Here is a 19,105-nt window from a genome sequence, read left to right as displayed (position 1 = left end):
ATTTTCTTTCTTTACTAACTTTCAAGTTTGTATTTCTTTTTCTAGTTTTAGGTATAAAGTTAGGTTGTTTATTTGAGATTTTCCTTGTTTCATGAGATAGGCCTTTGTTGCTATGAATATACCTCTTAGAACTGCTTTTGCTGCATTCCAAAAGTTTTGGTATGTCATATTTCCATATTTATGTATCTCAAGATATTTTTGGCTTTTCCTTTAATTTCTTCTTTGATTAAACATATTGTTTAATACTATATGTTTTTAATTTTCCAGAGTATTTTTTGTAATTCATTTCTAGTTTCATACCTTTGTGATTGGAAAAGATGATTGATATGATTGATATGATTTCAATTTGCTTAAATTTATTGTCTTGTTTTGAGACAATATATAGTTTATCCTAGGGACACCTGAGGGGCTCAGTCAGCTAAGCATCTGAACTTGATTTCAACTCAGATCATGATCTCAGGGCTGTGAGATGGAGCCCCATATCAAGCCCACCATTCACAATACTCTCTCTCTCTCTCTCAAAAATAATAAATAAATAAATAAAATATAAAATATATATAATATATATAAAATATATAAAATAAATAAAATAAAATATAAAATAAATATGATTTGGCCTAGAGTACGTTCCATGTGCACTTGAGAAGACTGTGTATTCAATTGCTCTTGGATGGAATGTTCTGTATATATCTTTCAAGTCTGTCTGGTCTAACGTTATTTTAAGCCAGTATTTCTTTATTGATTTCATCTGGATGATCTATTCATTAATGAAAGTATGGTATTAAAGCCATGTACTATATTGTATTGCTTATTTCTCCCTATAGGTTTGTTAATATTTGCTTTATATGTTTAGGTGCTTCTATGTTAAGTCCATAAATATTTACAATTATACTTCTCATTTGATTGACCTCTTTATCATTATGTAATGTCCTTCTTTGTCTCTTATTATTATAGCCTATTTTAAAGTCTATTTTGTCTGATATAAGTATAATTCTATTTATAAAGTCTATTTTGTCTGCTATGACTTTGGTCATGCATTTTAGTCTCTCTATATAAAGTGCTTGGGGGCGTGGGGGGGTGGTAGCCTGCCAAGAACTTACTTTCTGATTGTTTCAGTCCCATGGGACCCAGGAATGCAAGCCCTTCTTTTCACCAGAGCCAGGCAATCAGGAGACATTCTCTGGGTAGCAGCCACAAAACCCATGACACCAGATATAAAAATCAGGGTTCCAGATGCATGTAAAAGCTCCCCTCCAGGAGATACTGGCTATCCAACACAGCAAAGGAAGAGCTTGAAGATAACACCCACCCTCTGAGTTTTCTGGAAAGGATTACAGTAAGCCTGTAGATGTGTTTTTAATTAGAAGCCTGCCCCTAAGGGTACAGCTAAAGAGATAAGCTAATAGGCCTCATAACAGAAAGAGTGGGCTCTTTGGACAGTTGCCTGTTCCAGTGTCCTGGAGGTATAGCCATTTAAGAACTTTATCCATTGGTTACAGTCCTGTGAGACCCTTGAGCATAAGCCCCACTGGGCACCAAAGCCAGATGATCTAGAGGTGTCCCTTTGGGTGGCAACCCCCCAAATCAGTGTACCAGTGGAGGTATAAGCTTCTTTCTAGGAGATACCAGTGAGCCCCAGTGAGGTAGAGGGAGATCACAAAGATGGCACCTCTTGGCTAAAGTGAAGCACAGGGAGATCATTACCAGCCTTTGTCGCTGGAGTGCACCCCAGGAGACCCCTAAGTGTATGTTAAATTTGATGCTTGCCCCACAGGTCAAAGCCTCAAGATAAGAAATAAGCCTCTTTTGGGGCACCTGGGTGGCTCAGTCGTTAAGCGTCTGCCTTCCGCTCAGGTCATGATCCCGGGGTCCTGGGATAGAGCCCTGCGTCGGGCTCCCTGCTCAGCGGGAAGCCTGCTTCTCCCTCTCCCACTCCCCCTGCTTGTGTTCCCTTTCCCGCTGTGTCTCTGTCAAATAAATAAATAAAAAATCTTTAAAAAAAAAAGAAAAAGAAAGAAGCCTCTTTCACATAAAGCCTGGGTTCATCTTAATCTGTTGCCTCTGCACTGGTCCCTGGGTGAGTTTGAGCATGCAAGCGGTTTAAGAGCTGGTTTCCAGTTTGGTATAGTTTCGTGTGTCTGGTGTATGTGATTTCCATTGGTTCAAAACTAGATGTTTTGGTGCAAGTTTCAAAATGTAGGGTGTCAGATGTGGGTTTAAAACCCTTTGCTCTTTAGGACAAAGATCTTGGTTTTGAATTTTCACCTAATGGTTACTGTGCTAAGGGTGGGGTTTATTACAAGATTGTGTCTGATCCTCTCCTTTTTCCTTCAGTGTGTTTTTTTTTTTCTGTTGCCTGGCATATAGGAGTTGCTCAGCTAGTTTTTAGTTGTTGTTGTTTTGTTTTTTTCCAGAGCAAATTATTTCATACGTAGCTGTAGATTTAGTGTGTCTGAGAGAGAAGGTGACTTTAGAATCTTCCTGCATCATCATCTTGAATGGGAACCCTGGAGACTATCATATTAGAAATCTGAACAAAACTTCAGTACACGGAAGGAGGCTGAAACATAGAAACATGCTGATTGTACTAAGGATCTGAGAAACCTAAGACTAATATTATAGCTACACTGTTGCTATGGACTATATGCTGTGTCCTCCAAAATTAAAATCTTGCTGCCTAATCCCCAATGTTCTTTGAAGATGGGACCTTTGGGAGGTAATTAGGTCATGGGGGTGGAGATCTTATGATAAAATTAGTGATCTTATAACAAGAGACATGAGTCTGCCTCTCCTCTCTTTGGGCTCTGTTGTGAGAAGTTATAGAAAGAAGGTGACCAAATGCAAACTAGGAAAAAGGCTCTTACCAGAAACCAACAATGCCAGTATCCTGATCTCACATTTTTCAAGTTCCAGAATTGAAAATTTCTGTTGTTTAAGTCATCCAGTTCATGGTAATTTTTATAGCCACCCATACTGATTAAGAATTTACATCACTAATCCTTTATTAATGGATACAAACTTCCTACTGTATGTTATATGATTGCTATAAGATTCTGAACAAAATGTTAGTAAAACAATGAGAATAAAACCAAACAGTCCAATAATTAAACTAAAACAGAACAAAAAACAAAAACCCAAAACAAGCACGTCCCCCCACCCCAGCCCTGCAAAACTAAACCATAATCCCTTTCCTTATGAGACTTGGAATTTAGTGGCAGAAATAAACACTGAAAAAATAATCATACAAAGGTAAATTTTCAGTGTAATACATCTGCAAAAAGTGAGCCTCATATTAATAGTAGACAAGATAGAAGGGAGTGCAATGTGCAGGAAGTATCCAGAGGATGCCAGTGTGGCTCCAATGCAGAGGAGGGTTCCATATGGTAGAAAACAAAGTTGGAGAGGAATACAGTATTAGAGAAATGAGACCTTAAATGGTTTTATTTAAGGGAAAGGATGATCTGATTGGTATTTCGTAAAGTATCCTGATGAGTTCTTGTTAAAGTAGCAATATAATTTATACTCTCCTTTAACAATAACAAATAATATATAGAAACACATTATCTGAAAGTCAGGGCTGAAGTAAGGATTTATGAAAGAGTAGTTGAAAATTTTATATTTCAGGCTAAGATTAATTTCTTATTATCATTATACAGTAAAATGTACAAGTCAAGTGTAGAGAAAAATGAATTTTTAAATATGTAAAAATTTCTGTTATCACATCAAAACTCATAGAATATTTCTATCTTCCTTTTAGGAAAGTGGGTCCACTTATAATCTCACTGGCTTAATCGGTAGAGTGTGTGACTCTTGATCACAGGGTTATAAGTTCAAGCCCCATGGTGGGTGTAGAGATGACAAAAATAAAGAAAGTGGGTCCATTCTGTTGGTGGACACTTGAATTGTTTCCAGTGATGGCTCTTTTAAATGAATGTTACAGAACATACTAAAACAAGTCAATTTTACAGACACAGGTACACATTTCTCTTATAAAAAGAGAATTCCAAAGTCATAGGGATATGGTTACTTATATCAAACATTATCAAATATTTTTTTCCAATTTAATTATACAATTTTACAACTGCACTGAGTGAAAGTCCGGTCACTGTACATTATCAATAATATATTGTATTTCAGTATTCTTAGTTTTAGTCATTTTGGTAGCTATATAAAAATATTCCACTGTGGTTTTATTTTTTTTTGCATTTTTTTTATTTTATTATGTGATGTTAATCACCATACATTACATCATTAGTTTTTGATGTAGTGTTCCATGATTCGTTGTTTGCATATAACACCCAGTGCTCCATTCAGTACGTGCCCTCTTCAGTACGTTAGCCATCACCAGGCTAACCCATCTCCCCACCCCCCTCCCCTCTAGAACCCTCAGTTTGTTTCTCAGAGTCCATAGTCTCTCATGGTTCGTCTCCCCCTACAATATCCCCCCCTTCATTTTTCCCTTCCTATTATCTTCTTCTTTTTTTTTTAACATATAATGTATTATTTGTTTCAGAGGTACATGTCTATGATTCAACAGTCTTACACAATTCACAGCACTCACCATAGCCCATACCTTCCCCAATGTCCATCACCCAGCCACCCATCCTCCCCAACCCCCCACCACTCCAGCAACCCTCAGTTTGTCCACTGTGGTTTTAATTTGAATTGAGTAAAAATAGTAACTTTTCCTATGTTTATTGACAACTTAGATACATATTTTTGAAGTACCTATTCAAATAATCTCTCCATTTTTAATTGTTTTGTCTTTTTTCTTATAGGATTGTAAGAGTTGTAATAGTATAACTATGAGTCATTTTTCAGATTTGTGTTTTTTTTTTTAAGATTTATTTATTTATATGACAGAGAGAGAGAGAGCACAAACAAGGGGAGCGGCAGGCAGGGGGAGAGGGAGAAGCAGGGCCCCTGCTGAGCAGGGGGCTGGATCCCAAAATCCTGAGATCATGATCTGAGCCAAAGGCAGACGCTTAACCAACTGAGCTACCCAGGCAGCCCTCAATTTTCAGATTTTTGAAATCTAGGTTCCTTCTCCTAGTCTGTGACTTGACTTATGGCTTATTAATATTTTTAATTAACATGACTTTTGAAGTTTCAAGTTCTTAATTTTCAAGTAGTCTGACTTATCTTTTTATTTTCTTTTATAGTTGTTTGTTTCTGATAAAAAGTATTCCTCTAAAATCAAGTAGTCTATCTTTTTGAAATATTTAGATATATAATCTGTCATATTATTTTTTCTATGGTGTGAGGTATTAGACAAGTTTTTTTTTCTTCGTGTATTGACATCCAGTTACTCCAGTAACATGTATTGAAAGGGTACATTTTTCTTATCCAGTGTATTTCCTCCTCCTTTGCTGAGAATTTATTTTTTTATTTGTTTGTTAAAATAACAACTAGTCATTACACTTTATCAATTTTTTATCATTCTTGTAAGGTGGTAAATTGCATTGATTGGTTTAACTTTGTCCTTGTGTTCTTTGCATACACTTTTTTTTGGTCATGAGGTATTATTCATTTTATAAATTTTATTCAATGTACTAAAATATTAATATTTATTTTAATATCCTTTAAGAATCTGTTATTAGAGTTAGTCTGGCTTCATTAAACAAATGGTAATATGTGTTCTGTTTTATTTTATTTTCTGAAAAATGTGCTAAATGGATAGTGTACTTTTTGACTTAGTGGAATCCTACAAACTTCGCTGTTTTACTCTTGTAATCATTCAGTTCAAATATTTCCTTATTTTTATTTTGTTAGTTTGCCCTGTGAACTATTTTGAAATATATGAATTTTTAAATTGGGGGGTTTTATTTTATTTCTAATTTTTATTCTGTTGAAGTAAGATAGCACACTCTGTGTGATTTTAACCTTTTGAAATTTGTTAAAATTGGTTCTTTTTTTTTTTTTTTAGCAATCCCACACCTAACATGGGGCTTGAACTCAAAACCCCAAGATCAAGAGACCTGTTCTACTGACTGAACCAGCCAGGCACCACCTATAAAATTGGTTCTGTTGCACAACATTATGATCTATTTGGGTGTATTTTTCATGTATATTTGAAAGTACTTTCTATTATTCAGTTATTTCAGTGTTCTATAAAAAACAAGTAGGATACATTCAAAGACTTAATAATGCAGTTAGTTGTAGCATAGAATACACATAGGGGAGAGACAGAAATCACAATGAATCCTCATCATTCCTCTGGGGCTAAAGAAGATTGATTTTAGAAATAGAAAACTATGCATCTTTTTAAAATAACTTTTCAATTTATAGTTTTCTCAGTCAGGATCCTGTCATTTTGAAATATCCTTATTCTCATGAAGATGAATTTTATATTAACTGTTAATATTAGTCAAACAATTATTACCTAAGTCATATTTGATTTCGCCGATTTTATATTGGTTGTTTCCCACATTCTTCATCTCAATCTCATCCTCTTCTCACTATTTACAGCCATTGCTTATTACCACAATCTTTTCATGATAACATCCATATGGCTGCTGCAATTTGGATGGCTTTTACTGGCATGTAGAGATTTAAGTGGAGCAATTTACTCTGTGCTATCTAACTGCAGTGCCATTGAAATACACAATATCTTTCTTTTATATTCAATGCAAGAAACTAATGAAATTAGTTGAAATTGATTGTCTTTTTTTAAGTAAATAAAAAGAAACCAAAATATGGTTAATATATTTTTCATGACAATAAAAGAGAACTTAGATGTGGATAAATTATTGTTTTAAGATGCTCATGGAATATTTAAAATATTGTATTGGAACCTACTATCAAATGTTAAAATGTCTGTGAGTTTAGTCATATTGATTGGTATTTTGATTATATGCACTGTTTTATAATCAGATTTTCCTTTATTCATAGAAATACTCACCATTGTAATCCCTATGTGATGGTCCAAAAGCACTCATTGACTTATAGTCAGCTTAAGTACTTACTCTATGCAAAGCATCATGATAAGCACAAAATTTATTAGCAGTTTTCTTGACTTATGCCCTGGGAAGATAAATTATATTCCAATATGATGATGATTGCTCTGGTAAATGAGTAATAAACTATTTCAAATAAGGTTTCGTCAGCTCTGCACTAGGTACCTAATACCATTTTACTTATCCCCAAATGTAGCATTATAAATCAGCACTTATTATTTATAGTTTCTTACATAAATAATTCAGCATCAGCTTAGATTAATGGTTCTGGCTCAGAATTATAGATTGCAGTTAAGAAATCAGCCAAGGTTGTAGTTATCTAAAAATGTGAATATTGCTGATGTAGCTCTGCCCAAGACAGCTTACTAACATGATTGTCAGCAGCTTCTCTCAGTTTCTCACTAGTTATTAGCAGGAGGCTTCTGTTCCTAACCAAGTGGACATTTCATAGGGATGCTTGGGTTTCCTTTTAACATGGCAGTTGACTTATCCCAGAGTGAATGTTCTGAGAGAGAGAGCAATATCTTTTAAGACTTAGCCTTAGAAATAACATATTATTTCTGCTATAATCAATTGCTCATAGACCACCAGTCCTGATATAAAGAGGAGAAGGGACAACACAAGAGCATGAAAACTGGGAATTAAATTCATTAGGGACCATCTTGGTGGCTGTCTTCTACAGACTTAAATCATTCTTATATGAAAATTTGACTTTCCACTCTCATGTCCCAAAGAATTCCGTAATATTTCAAGGTTAAATAATAAAATTTAACTTACTTTTTAAGATAAAAAAGGCAATTATTTATCAAGTCTCTTTAATGAGTCTTATTTTCTGCCCCATGAATGACTACCAAATTTCTATTTTCTCACCCCTCCAGTTTCTTGCATAGGTAATGACGATGATTATATTTTCCCAAATAACTTAATGGTTCTATGGCATTTGTGTTAGACACTAATGTAATCACTTTGTGTGCATTAACTAATTTAATCCCCACAAAATCTTTGAGATTTGCACAATTGATATTCTTATTTTTTTATTCCTATGTATTTCATTGTTTTTTGTACAATTGTAAATGGGATTGTTTTCTTCATTTCTTTTTCTGCTATTTCATTATTAGTGTAAAGAAATGCAACATTACTAAATTAGTTTATCAGTTCTCATTATTTGGTTGAGTCTTTTAGGGTTTTCTATATATAGTGAAATCTACAAATAGTGAAAGTTTTACTTCTTTCTCTCTTTTTTTAATATTTATTTATTTATTTTAGAGAGAGAGTGAGGAGAGGGGCAGAGAGAAAGAAAGAGAGTCTTACGCAGACTCCGTGACGAGCACAGAGCCAAACACGTGGCTTGATCCCTCGACCCTGAGTTCACAACCTGAGCCAAAACCAAGAGTTGGATGCTTAACCGACTGTGCCACCCAGGCACCCCCATTTTTTACTCCTTTATCAATTTGGATTGGATGCATTTTATTTCCTTTTCTTGTCTGATTGATATGGCAAGGACTTCCAGTACTATGTTAAACAAAAGTAGTGAGAGTGGACATCCTTGTCTTGTTCCTGATCTTAGAGGAAAAATTGTTCAATTTTTAATCATTGAGTATGATGTTACCTGTGGGTTTTTCACATAAGGACTTTATTATGTTGAGGTATGTGCCCTCTAAACCTACTTTGTTGAGAGTTTTTTATCATGAATTAATGTTGTACTTTGTCAGATGCTTTTTCTGCATCCCCTGTGATGATCATATGGTTTTTATCCTTTCTCTTGTTAATGCAATGTATCATGTTGATTTATTTATGAATACTGAAGCAACCTTGCATCCTAGGAATAAATCCCACTTGACTGTGGTGAATGATTTTTTAAATATATTGTTGGATTCATTCTGCTAATATTTTGTTGAGGGTTTTTGCATCTATATTCATCAAAGATATTGGCTGGCTTTTTTTGTGGGTTTTTTTTTTTGGTACTGTTTTTATCTGGTTTTGATAACAGGGTAATGTTGGCCTCATAAAATGAATTTGGGAGCTTTCTTTTTTCTTCTATTTTTTTGGAGTAGTTTGGCAAGAATAGGTATTAACTCTTCTTTAACTGTTTGGTAGAATTCACCAAGGAAGACATCTGTTCCTGAAAGTTATATGTTTCTAGAAATTTATCCATTTTTTCTGGGTTGTCCAATTTGTTGGCATATAATTTTTCATATATTCTCATTTAATCCTTTGTATTTTTGTGGTATCAGTTATTTCTCCTTTATTATTTCTGACATTATTTGAGTCCTTTTCCTTGATGACTTGCTAAAAGTTTATCAGTTTTATTTATCTTTCAAAGAACCAGCTCCTGGTTTCATTGACTTGTTCTTTTTGTTTTAGTCTCCATTTCCTTTATTTCTGCTCTAATCCTTCTTTTTTTAAAATCAGTTCTTTTTTTAAGTTGATGATGATGATGATAATGGTGATGATGATTTGGTAATCTCTACCCCCAGCATGGGGCTTGAACTGATCACCCCAAGACCAAGAGTCACATGTACTTCCAACTGAGCCAGGCAGGCACCCTGCTCTAATCTTTATTATTTCCTTCCTTCTACTGGCTTTTGGATTTTTTTTTTTCCCCTGGCTCCTTTAGGTGGAAGACCAGGTTGTTTATTTGAGATTTTTCTTGTTTATTTAGGTAGGCTTGTATTGCTATAAATTTCCCTCTTAGAATAGCTTTTGCTGCATTACAAAGATGTTTGATCATTGTGTTTTCATCTTCATTTCTCTCCATGAATTTTTGGATTCTGTACTTGATTTTTTAAAAATTTGAACCATTTGCTGTTTAGTAGCATGTTATTTAGTCTGCATGTATTTGTGCTCTTTCCATATTTTTTCTTCTGATTAATATTCCCATTTTGAAGTTGCAGAAACTAACATTTAATGGTTAGGTTCATAAAACTAATAAGTAATAGAAGCAAATTAAGGAGGTTAAATTAATTGATATTTGTTTTCGGTTTTACTTAACTAATTATAATGCTTATATCATGCCAACTATTCTCCATCTTACTCATAAGCCAGTCCTTTTTTCTGGAATAATCATCTAAGTTTTTGTCTACTTGGAAAGTTCTATTCACTTATTTATCAAAGTTCAATTTAAATGTTTTTTTCTATTATTCCCAAATACAAACTTATTTTCTCTATTATGTTCTTCTGCATTTCATGCATATTTAATTATTTTACTGTATTTTTCTTACTTATAAGATTTGCTACAAGGTTATCAGTTCTTTTCACCTGTTTAAATGGGCTAGGGCATAGTATATAATAAATATTTGTTGAATGATTGGAAGTGACAGTAAGTTGGTCTTAAAAGATTGGTAGTACATGAAAGAATTGAGATATAACACAATAGCATATGTATGAAAACAGAAAGGTATTTGGAATGCTAATGTTTTGAATATTTATAAGTAATAACCCTGATTCCAAACAGTATTCACATGTATCATTTTAGATTTTCCCTAGCATCCTATGGAATATATAATGTCAGTGTTCCTATTTTCAGATGACAAAATGATCTGAAGCCAGGACTCTTAATTCCAAATCTACACTATAGTCAGAAAGGTATTTAACAAGTGTTATTTGGAATTTGGCCTGGACTTTATTCAATAGATAATAAGAAGTCATAGAAGACATTTTAACATGAGACTCACATGTTCAAAAGATACATGATCTTTTTTTTTTTTTTTTCAATGAAGAGTGGACTGAGTTAAGGAAAATCCTGAGGCATGGAGATGATGTCATTGTAAGTCATAAACTCTCACATTATTACTAATATATATTATAGAGAAAGAACATTTTAAATTCTATGCACCTTAATGGACTTATACTTCACTATTTTATGTGTCAAGAAGCACACAATAAAGGTAAAAGACTGAGTTCTAGAATAATAATCTTAGTTCATATAGTCAGAATATTGAGGCCCAGTTCTTGCTGGAGATTGTGTGGCCATATTAATGGGAAAACCTACATAAGGAGAACCCAGTGTGTTTTCAGTCCTAGTATATTTCTTCCCATTAAAACCCAATTAGTCATAAGGAAAAAATTCTTGCTACAGAAAGAAAAGCTTAACTTTCAGATCTATGAAAAATCTATGAAGGTAAGTTGGTATTTAGAAAGTATCTCTGGTGAATAATTCATACCATTTCAATTTAGATATCACTCTTCAGGCTGAAAAAATAAGAATGCATATTAGGTATACCTCAAATATTTTGTTTTTATTTTAAGCATTGGGTTAGTACTTCTAATACTAGGTTTCTAATTTTAAAAGCTTTTAAAATTTATTATTGTTAGCCTTATACTTTCCAAATAGAGAAAAAAATTTGCATTTTATTTGAGTGTAAAAATTTCTCTAATCCATCATGCTAAAATAACAGTACAATGTCAAATAAGAAATATCTTAATAATTTCCCAACACATATCTAGCAATCCATTTATTATCATAATGAATCTTATGTAGAAAAACTCAAATACCAAGTGCTGACAAGATGAAATCTGATTTCTCTTCTCTGAAGATGCAGAAAATGAAAGTTATTAGTGACATTTGAACTCCAATGCAGTCTTTCATTTCTAAGTTATATGCTAGTAATACTAAAAAATCTTATGCCACATAAGGAAGTCTTTTACAAGATTCATGGACTTTGCCAGGGATCCTTTCACCTTTCAGACTCTTTCAAATATGGTTCATATCAACTGTGACATAAAATCATTATGAAATAACCTTTGCTCATGGGAAGTGAACAGGTGGTCTCTGTTAAGTGTCCCCACACAGCTGACTATATAATAAGTACAACCATAGCTTGTTTCAACTCTGAAGTCAAAGGTTGAGTCTGGATAGAGATGAAATTCTGTAACACAGCTTTGAGGGAAAATCAAATCCACCAGGCTGGAAGTAATATCTTCTTCATCAGAGCTCTCTCAGTAAATTTCTATGTCTAGATTTTATTGTGCTTCCCATTTTCTACCTTGTACTTCAGTTAATTCATGGACATATTTTCACAGGGACCTCTTCAAAGCAGGATCTTTGTTTTATTTGCCTTTGCATTACAATCAGTACATAGCATAGTAAACCAAAAACGTGTTTATATCTCAACCAAACTTTGTTAAATATATGTGAATTAATTTTGTTGAAATTTTGCTTCTACATACATAAAAGGATGATTTCAGATACTATATTTAGCAGACAGAAGACAAAATTATTGTTTTACAAGTTGAATCAGTCAGGTTTCAGTGAGAGAAACAGAATCAGTAGGAGATATATATTAAGAGACTTATTATGAGGAATTGATATATACAAATGTGGGAGTAGGCAAAGTAATGTAAAATCTCTAGGCCAGGATGTCAGGAATTGCAGGCTGGGATTCTCAGACATATCCTGAAGCTACCATGCAGAATGAAATTTCTTCTTCAGGGAAATCTTATATCTGCTTTTTGGGTCTTTCAATTTATCAAGTTAGGCTCATCCAGATTGCCTAGGATAATCTCCCTGAATTCAACTGACTATGAACTTTAATCATGTTGATAAAATACCTTTATAGCAAATCTCAATTAGTCTTTGATTGAGTAAGTGGAAATCATGGTTTAGCCAAGTTGATGCATAATGCTGGCAATAATACAGGTGATAAAAGTGACGGTGCCATCCGTATCCAATAGTATATACTACTTAGGAAATGTGAAATAGTTATTTGACTAACATGACTGTCAGAATGCCAAATCACACATAGAATCATTAAATAACTCTTCCACATAATCCAGGATTAGCCAAACTGTTAAGGTTTTATTTTTTCAGACTGTCAAGTTGATCCAAGACTTCTGATATTACCTTCTGATACTACCTGACAGTTGAGGGGTCCATAGGGTTACCCTCTCTTTGCAACAACATATTGTTGAGATATGGTTTTCTCTTAAGCACATGTTAGCAACCCCCCACTTCCCACTTGATGTTTCCCCAACCCTCCTAATGACATCCTTCTGGAGGCTCCTAATTTTATCCTGAGACTACTTGGACATGTAAGCATTAAATTTTACCTGATGTCCCAGGGTATCTCCAAGTTTTGTTTTGACATTTATTTTTAAAGATTTATTTATTTATTTGGGAGAGAGAGGGCACAAGCAGGGGTAGGGGCAGAGGGAGAGGGAGAAACAGACTCCCTACTGAGCGGGAAGCCAGACAAAGGGCTTGATCCCAGGACTCTAGGACCATGACCTAAGCCAAAGGCAGACACTTAACTGACTGAGCCACCCAGGCACCCCTTGTTTTGAAATTTGTAGTGGCTGATTTCCAACCAAACAGTACTGAACATTCCTGTTTGTCAAAAGGAGGTCTTCCTTGAATTAACCTATTTGTTTCTGAAACTTTGAAAACTCTCTTCAACTATGGATTTATTATTTTCTGAAACATTTTGATTTATTCAGCCTTGGTTACCTTTAATAGGATCAAGTGACTACAAATCTTTTAATTATTTTCTACTGGTTTTTGAATAGGTCATTTCCATAGCAGAAAACAAGTTCTAATGGAAGTTGAATAAGATTGCTATTCCTTTCTCTTCCATTAGTGAAAAAGGCCCTGCACTACAATCAAAAGAGTGTGTCTGAAAACAGGCTCTGCAGTGATCATTAATTCTGTACTATCCAAACTGAGGTTTCATATCTGGCCATTGAATCTTAAGCAGAAGATGAAAAATATTCAATATTGAAACTGTGTAGGGCTGATGCACTTAGAATATGTCGAGCCTGTGAATAATTATTTTCTCTTCTCCTTTCCGTGGAAAATCACAGATATAATACAATACAGTCCTTTGACTTTATTATTAAAATCTTTGAAAATGACTTTAGGGGCTTCTGGGTGGCTCAGATGTTTAAGCGTCTGCCTTTGGCTCAGGTCGTGATCTCAGGGTCCTGGGATTGAGCCCCATGTCGGGTTCCCAGCTCAGCGGAGAGTCTGCTTCTCCCTCTCCCTCTGCTTGTGCTCTCTCTCTCTCAAAATGAATAAATAAAATCTTTTAAAAAAATGACTTTAAAAATTCCAGAGGTTAGGTATGCTTTTGTATACCACACAACGTTATCATCTTAGGTGTCAGGTCATAGAATTAAAACCTTTCTAAATATTTTGGTATGGTGTTTGTCTAACTTAGCATAATTGACATTTTCCATTTGACCCTACTGGGAAATTATTTTTTATACCTTTAGACATTGATGTACGTGGAGTTAATGTGTTTTGTCAATGATGGAACTGTGTTGTTGGTGATCAGTGTCTTAAACACATGCAACATTAAGAATGCAGTGTTATACGCAAACAATGAATCATGGAACACAACATCAAAAACTAATGATGTTCTGTATGGTGAATAACATAACAAAATAAAATAAAATAAATTAAAAAAATAAAAATGCAATAGTTACACACACACACACACAAAGAATGCAATCTTTGAAAAAAACAATGCTACTTCATTTCTGGGCAAATGAGGATACTACAGAAATATAGGAAATAACAAGTGATATAGATTATGGAATATATTTTCATCTTAAAGAAGGTAGCAATTACTTATATTGAACAAAAACTACCCAATACCTAATTGAGACTAGAGTAAGAAAGAAAAGAATACATTCATATTAAGACAATGCATTGTTAGATACCACAAGGTAATTATAGGAACAAAAAAGTATATGTACCTTATTCATTTCTTAAAAAGACAAATAATATTTTCCATTTCCATATTGCTAGTTTTAAGATCCTTTGTCCTGCTTGAATCTAACCAATAAGATTCCAATGCCTAGAATTCATAGTTCTTTCTGTTAACAACAGGTAGTAAAAAGAAACTCAGGAAATTTTCAAAAAGAATAGAAAATAATCTGTATTATGCTACTGCTACTGTTGCAAAAAAGGCAGGCAATGTTCCTCATAATTATACATGTTCTGCTAAAATGGCAATTGGCAACTTTCATGAAACTGCCAATCTTATTCTCCAGTTTGTTGTGAATATATGTAATCTGCTGTTTTCTATTGTAATAATTGTTGCCATATTTTTCTCCAAGGCTTGCATTTTCATCTTACTAATGATGCTTTTCAATGAGTAAAAGTCTAACATATTAACTGTTTCTTTTGTTGTTCATACTTTTTGTATCCCATCAAAAGGAACCTATGCCCATCCCAAGTTTACAAAAACTTTCTCCTATGTATTTTAGAATTTTAATACTTACATGTAGATATTTCATCAAATTTTAGTTAATTGGTCTGCATAGCCTCTGTTTAGGGTTGAGATGTATTTTTGTCCATTAAGAATTCTAGTTTCAGCACCATTTGTTGAAAAAATATTTCTTCCCCCATTGAATTACTTTAGCAACTTTGTCAAAACCTCTTGATCATACATGCCTGAGACTATTTTGGAGTCTTTATGGCAGATATTTTGAAAATATCTACCCTTATTTTAAAGGAAGCCTTGAAATCAGGTAGTAGAATCTTAAATCTTCATTATCAGTATTGTTTTGGTTATGTCACTTATATTTCATAAATATTTTTGAATCAGTTATCAATTTCTACAAATACCTGGTAGAATTTAGGAATATTTTGAATTACTATATCCAAAAATGATAATCTAACTGAGCCTAGTGATCTTAAAAGTTATGTATCTCTATTTATTAGGTCCTCTGTAATATCAAACTTAATTTTGTAGTTTCACTGTTCAGTTAACATATTTTTTCAATGTATCCATAAATATTAAATATTATTTTTAGAACTTACTCTTCCAAACATCTATTGCTTATATAGAGAAAATTAATTTTGGTAAATTGGCTTGGTATTCTGTGATCATGATAATTTAAAATACTAGTTCATGGAATTTTCTTGACTATTTAAAAATTTTCTCTATATAACCTGTGAATTAAAACAAGCTTAATTCTTTCCAATATATACACTTTCTATTTTTGTCTTATTACACTGGAAAAGAATTCCACAAATATTGAAGTGAAGAGACTGGAAATCCATGGCTTTATTACTACAGGGAATATTTAAGTCATTTTTCCTTAAGTATGATGTAAAGAATAGGTATTTTCACAATTCCATGTATTGAGATGACAAAGAATTTTTTTCCTAATTATAGTATGCTTTTGACATCATACCTAATAACTTTTTGCCTAACTCAAGTTTGGGAAGAATTTCACCTATGTTTTCTTACAAAAGTTTTATACTTCTAGGTTTTTTTTTTCATTTTATTTATTTTTTCATCATGATTAACGTACTCTTTAATTCCCATCAACTATTTCCCCCATTACCCCCACCCACCTCCCCTCTGGTAAACATTAGTTTGTTCTCTATAATTCAGAGTTTGTTTCTTGGTTTGTCTTTTTTTTTTTTTTTCCCCTTGCTCATTTGTTTTGTTTCTTAAATTCCACATGAGTGAGATCATATAGTATCTGTCTTTCTCTGACTGGCTGATTTTGCTTAGCATTATACTCTCTAGCTCTATCTATGTTGTTGCAAGTGAAAAGTTTCCATTCTTTTTTTATGGCTCAATAATATTTCATTGTGTATATATACCACATCTTCTTTTCCCATTCATCTATCGATGGACACTTGTGCTTCTTCCATAGTTTGGCTATTGTAAATAATGCTACAATAAACATAGGGATGCATGTATCCCTTCTAATTAGTGATTTTGTAATTTTTAGGTAAATACCCAGTGCAATTCCTAGGTCATAGGGTAGTTCTACTTTTAATTTTTTGAGGAATCTCCATACTGTTTTCCACAGTGGCTGCACCACTGTATTCCCACCACCAGTGCACAAGGGTTCCATTTTCTTCACATCCTCACCAACACTTGTCCTTTCTTGAATTTTTTATGTTAACCATTCTGACAGTTGTGAGGTGATATGGTGGTTTCAATTTACATTTCCCTGATTATGAGTGATGTTGAGCATTTTTTCATGTGTCTGTTGGCTATCAGTATGTCTTCTCTGGAGAAATGTCTGTTCATTTCTTCTGCCCATTTTTAACTGGATCATTTGTTTTTTGGGTATTCGGTTGTATTAGTTCTTTATATATTTTGGATATTGACTCTTTATTGGATATAGCATTTGCAAATATCTTCTCCCATTCAGTAGTTGCCTTTTAGGTTTTTTTTTTTTTTCAAGTTTTTATTAAATTCCTTAGTTAACATACCGTGTAATTTTAGTTTCAGGTGTAGAATTTAGTGATTCAGCACTTCAATACATCACCTGGTGCTCATCACAAGTGCACTCCTTCATACTTGTCATATATTTAATCCATCGCCTGCCCACCTCCCCTCCAATAACCCTCAATTTGTTCTGTATGGTTAAGAGTCTGTTTCCTGGTCTGTCTCTCTCTCTCTTTTTTACCCCTCTATGTTCATCTGTTTTGTTTCTTAAATTCCACATATAAGTGAAATAATATGGTATTTGTCTTTCTCTGACTGACTTGTTTCGCTTAGCATAATATTCTCTAGCTCCATCCATGTCATTGCAAATGGCAAGATCTCATTCATTTTTATCGCTGAGTAATATTCCATTCTATATATGGATACCATATCTTCTTTATCCATCAGTTGGTGGACATTTGTGCTCTATCCATAATTTGGCGGTTGTTTATAATGCTGCTATAAACATTGGGGTACATGTATCCCTTTGAACGAGTATTTTTGTATCTTTTGGGTAAATACCTAGTAGTGCAGTTGCTAGGTTGTAGGGTCATTCTATTATTAACTTTTTGAGGAACCTCCATACTGTTTTCCACAATGGTTGGCTGTACCAGTTGCTTCCCCCCCAACAGTGGAAGAGGGTTCCCCTTTCTCTGCATCCTTGCCAACACCTCTTGTTTCCTGTGTTGTTAATTTTAGGCAGTCTGACTGACGTGAGGTGATACCTTACTGTAGTTTTGATTTGTATTTCCCTGATGATGAATGATACTGAACATCTTTTCATGTGTCTGTTGGCCATCTGGATTTCTTCTTTGAAAAAATTGTCTATTCATGTTTTCTGCCCATTTTTAAACTGGATTATTTGTTTTTTGGGTGTTGAGTTTTATAAATTCTTTATATATTTTACATACTAACCCTTTATCAGATATGTCATTTCCAAATATCTTCTCCCATTCTGTATGTTGCCTTTTAGTTTTGTTGACTGTTTCCTTTGCTATGCAGAAGATTTTTATCTTGATGAAGTCCCAATAGTTTATTTTTGTTTTTGCTTCCCTTGCCTCAGGAAACATACCTAGAAAAATATTGCCACAGCTGATGTTAAAAAGATTAATGCCTGTGCTCTCTTCAAGGATCTTTATGGGTTCAGGTCTCACATTTAGGTCTTTAATCCATTTTGAATTTATTTTTGTGTATGACGAAAAAATGCAGTTCAGTTCCATTCTTTTTCATGTAGCTGCCCAGTTTTCCCAACACCATTTGTTGAAGAGACTTTTTCCTAGTGTACATTCATTCCTCCTTTGTTGAAGATTAATTGGTGATATATTTGTGGGTCTATTTCTGGGTTTTCTGTTCTCTTCAATTGATCTATGTGTCTATTTATATGCTAGTACCATACTGTTTTAATTACTACTTTTCTGTAATATAACTTGGGATCTGGACTTGTGATACTGCCAGGTTGGTTGGTTGGTTGGTTTGTTTTTCAACTTGGGTTTGGTCTTTTGTGATTCCATACAAATTTTAGGATTTTTTTATTCCAGTCTCTGAACAATGATGTTGGTCTTTTTTTTTAAGATTTTATTTATTTGAGAGAGAGAGTGAGAGAGAGAGAGCATGAGAGAGGGGAGGTCAGAGGGAGAAGCAGACTCGCTGCTGAGCAGGAAGCCTGATGTGGGACTCGATCCTGGGACTCCAGGATCATGACCTGAGCCAAAGGCAGTAGCTTAACCAACTGAGCCACCCAGGTGCCCCGCTGTTGGTCTTTTAATAGGGATTGTATTAAATGTGTATGTTGCTTTGGGTAGTATAGACATTTTAACAATATTTGTTCTTCTAATCCATGAGCATGGAATATCTTTCCATTTCTTCATGGTCCTCTTCAATTTCTTTCATCAATGTTTTATAGTTTTCAGAGTACAGGTCTTTCACCTCTTTGGTTAAGTTTATTCCTAGGTATTTTATTGTTTTGGTGCAATT

Source organism: Eumetopias jubatus, unplaced genomic scaffold, assembly GCF_037043125.1.
Source record: "Eumetopias jubatus isolate StellerSeaLion01/CBP00866 unplaced genomic scaffold, mEumJub1_p1.0 scaffold_1, whole genome shotgun sequence".
Classification (NCBI taxonomy): domain Eukaryota; kingdom Metazoa; phylum Chordata; class Mammalia; order Carnivora; family Otariidae; genus Eumetopias; species Eumetopias jubatus.
This window is presented reverse-complemented; position numbering follows the sequence as displayed.